Source organism: Poecilia formosa, unplaced genomic scaffold (genome assembly GCF_000485575.1).
Source record: "Poecilia formosa unplaced genomic scaffold, Poecilia_formosa-5.1.2 Scaffold573, whole genome shotgun sequence".
Taxonomy (NCBI): Eukaryota; Metazoa; Chordata; class Actinopteri; order Cyprinodontiformes; family Poeciliidae; genus Poecilia; species Poecilia formosa.
This window is the reverse complement of record NW_006800512.1, coordinates 23,877-27,761: the sequence shown is the minus strand read 5'-3', so window position 1 is coordinate 27,761 and position 3,885 is coordinate 23,877. Positions and strand designations below refer to the sequence as shown.

Below are 3,885 nucleotides of genomic sequence, written 5' to 3'. Positions count from 1 at the left end.
AATGAGCCATCATTTGATCCAGGTGCGCTAAACAAGGGAGAGAACTAAAACAAGCAGGATGCCGGCCCTCAAGGACTGACTTTGGACACCCCTGAGTTAGGTGATCATGATGTCAGGACTCTGAGTTCTTGGGTTGGGTTTTGCTTATTTCTGTGATTTTCTGTTTCTCTTTTAGTTTTATCAGTTATGTTCTAGTTACTTATTTTGGTTAGACTACTTTATCGTGTTTCTTTAGTTATTCTTTACTGTTAGTATTATTTCCTGTTCCTTTTTGTCACTTTCACAGAGGATTATACTCCCCTGTGTAATCTTCCCTGTGCCACTCTCCCTCCCACTCTCTCCAATTATCCACACACACACCTGATCTATTTTTCTCATTCTACCTCCCAATATTTAAGCCTCTCTGTCTCAGCCACCAGTGCGTTCTGCTACCCACATGACGTCTCCTTGTCACTCTTCTTGCTTTACCCTGGTTTCTTTGTCTCCTGTTTAGATTTGTTTTTGGATTTTTTTATAACTCTGGATTTTGCGTTTTTGTAAGTTGGCTTCCTTTTTATTAAAATTATCTACAGAACTTTACGCATTTTGCCTGCTGCATTTGGGTCTGCTTTAAAACACACCATGATGACACACAGTGAGTTTGAATGATACTAGTGATGGGTAGATGAGGCGTCATGTATTGTTTCGACCCATAGCAAAACTGTGTCGATACTGTCACTGAATACTGACACCTGCTGGACATTAAAAATTCCTACAGGCAACATAGTGATTTGATGACCTAGTCTATACAATAAGATTTAAGTCTTTGTATTTTATTTAATATGTAGCACCCCACTGCTCTGTCTGCTATTAACTGGGATAAGAACTTAAACTCACTGGTGGGGTGGATATTTGGGTTCGTTAAGTTCTGGTAGATACCACGCAGGTTTACCTATGTTGAGTAAATCCTTACTCATCCAATTACCATACACTCATTTAAAGTAACAAAATTAACAACCAGTTAACTGAGTAGTTTCTTTTAATAAGAACTTGGAAAAATAAACCGTTTTTATGAAAAAACTTTTCTTTTGAACTGTTGTTTCAATATAACCAGAATTCAACTTTTGTCACTAACATTACTCCATACATTTACCGTAATTTACAGTTTTAAACATAATATCACACATGGGCCCATACTTTCTGTGTGTGTGTGTGCGTGCGTGCGTGCGTGTGTGTGTGTGGGAGAGAGCGCAGTTCTCCTCCGCAGTTCTTCATTACAAAACACTTCTCCAGGTTTCCTATCCACTGGGTGCAAGTTTACTTGTGGAGAACGTGCATAAAACAATTCAGTTCTTGCTCCCACCTCAACCTCTGCCCACATTAGCAGCGGTCTCCATGAGCTCCCTCCTTGTCGTCTCCCGCGTTCTCCCTTCTTCTTCCCATCATCCCATTGTTCCGTTTTTTTTTTTCTTTTTTTTTTCCTATGTTGAATTCACTTGTCCCTCGTTAACCTAAACTAATTCATAGATAGGAAATTCAATACAGTCTTTAAACTAATGAGATAATTGATCAAACAAGAATACATTTATGTAAGAACACAAGTCCCATCCAGAAAAGCTTTGGCTTTCTGTTCTCATTTTTTCTCATGCTACTCACAACAGTAACCGCTCCCCGCATGTAAATAATCACTCAGATCAACAATTTACAAAAACAATATTACAAGTTTCTCACTTATATTTTCTATGTACATAGAACCAACCTTGTAAATATTTTGTAAATATTAAAGAACCTTAAGAGCATGTTTTTTTTTTAACCAGGGGCTACAAAGATTAGGGTAGGGATAGGGTTAGGGTTAGGTTAGGTCATATCTTCAGTTAAATTTAAATATATATTTGATATACAGTCAATAAAAATGTGAACATGTACCATAAAGTGAAATTTTAAGTGAATGTGTTTGAATGAGGATGCTTGTGGACTGTTTTTTTTCCACAGATTTTTTATAAAAGAAAAAAAAATGTTTTTACATTTTTGAAATTTATCCTGTTATGCTTTTTTGACAAAACTTCTCCTGCTGTAGAAAAAAAATGAAGTAAACGCAACATTTACAGCGAACCCTTGTTTTTCTTAGGGGTTGTGTTCCGAAAATAACCCGTGATAGGCGAAATCCGTGAAGTAGTTACCTTTATTTTTTACAGTTATTACACAGCATAAATAAATACTCTGTATTGAAACCAAACAACAAAATTTGTTTTCAGGTCAGCGGATGTGCGTGTTCATCAATCCGGAGTCGTGGTATTAAAGCGTCTCCTCCAAGCCCGAAGGGCCAATCTGTATTAAATACCATAACTTTATTGGCACTCACGTCACTAGCGGAACAAGTCAGCGTCAGACCGGGGGGCGGGGCCAATTACCGGGCCCCTAACCAATCACCGGGCCCCTTACGTGGAATGAAACTGAAACTGTTGAGCGGNTTGGAAACTGTTACAAAAGTACTCAAATTCAAGTTCAGACAGAGGGTGTAACTCTAGAAAGGGTATATTTTAATAAGTTTCTCTGTGTAATAATACACGACAAAATTAGTTGAAAACATTTACAGAATAAACTAAGTAGAAGCATATCAATCCTGGCTAAAGCCAGACATATTCTGAATAATAAATCATTTCATATTCTATATAACTCTATGATTTTGTCATCTTTAACATATTGTTCAGAAGTGTTGGGAATTAATTCCAAAAGTTCTTTACATCCACTAAGTATCCTACAGAAATGAGCCATTAGAATCATCCACAATGCTGGTTATTATGAGCACACAAACCGGCTGTTCTTAAAATCTAGAATTATTAAATTTGAAGAGCTGGTGGAGTTTAAAGTTGCTCAAATTATGTGTAAGGCATCTAATAAACTGCTACCTGAGCTCATACATTGCATGTTTTATGAAAGAGAAGGGGGATATGACTTAAGGGGTTACTTAAGTCATATCCCCTTTGTAGTTTTGTAGTTTGGGATTGTAGGATTTGTAGTTTACGAACAACAGGAAAGAGCTTTTGTATTTCAATTCATGGGGTAAAGTTATGGAACAAGTTAAGTGAATAGTTAAAACAAAGTCAAAATTTAATACAATTTAAAAGAACACATAAGGTCATTTTCACAAGCTATAGAAATATGGGTGAGAGATAGCACTAATATGTGTTGTAAATTGAGGCTAACACATAAGAATCTATGGGTATGGATAAAATGGAAAACGAATTAACCCATTTTTTTATTTTCTCTACTAATGAGGGCCCATCTGAAAATATTGTATGAGTTTACAGGGTAGGAGTTCAAAAGCTTTGTACTTCTTCCTGCTCCTTTTCCAGCACGTTAAGATTACTGTGGTACAAAAAAATGTCTTTTGCATTCCTTGTTCTTGTGCATGATTTTATGCTAATATCATGTTTTAAATAAATAAATAAATTAAAATAAAGAGTTTGTGGTGATTACCCTAAATGATCAACTGGTCTTGTGGGTAATCTGGGGAAGAGATCTGCAATCTAAAGAGGGTCTTGGTCAAATGTCATCTTAAACTTCTTAATAATTTCTCAAAGGAGCAGCCAAACTGTGGGCCAATCTTACCAATTAAAATCTTAGGGCCATGGGAGCAATTGAAAACATTGGAGCAGGAGCCCCACGCAATGACCTAACCAACCACTGAACTTCTCTGGAGTGGGTAAATTGATGTCAGGGTGGGGATGTGATCTCTGGGCCCGGGAGATTGAGTATTAGGGACATCCGCTGGAGGAGGAAGAGAAGTGTTAGTTGGCAGATTTTGAATAATAGCAGTTAGGTGATCTTGATGTCAGGACTCTGAGTTCTTGGGTTGGGTTTTGCTTATTTCTGTGATTTTCTGTTTCTCTTTTAGTTTTATCA

General features: G+C 36.9%; 1 protein-coding gene and 1 long non-coding RNA gene across 2 annotated transcripts in view; both read left to right on the top strand.

The window, feature by feature from the left end:
• LOC103129735 (MAM domain-containing glycosylphosphatidylinositol anchor protein 2-like) overlaps positions 1–3,885 on the top strand; it is a gene marked incomplete at its 3' end in the record, with an annotated part of 82,601 nt that overhangs the window by 68,441 nt on the left and 10,275 nt on the right. The window lies entirely within an intron of this gene.
• The window catches only part of LOC107834282 (uncharacterized), a 4,202-nt gene continuing 2,618 nt past the window's right edge, over positions 2,302–3,885 (top strand). Inside the window, exon 1 of the long non-coding RNA XR_001660073.1 lies at positions 2,302–2,341. This is a non-coding gene — a long non-coding RNA (uncharacterized LOC107834282). The remainder of the gene's footprint in view (positions 2,342–3,885) is intronic.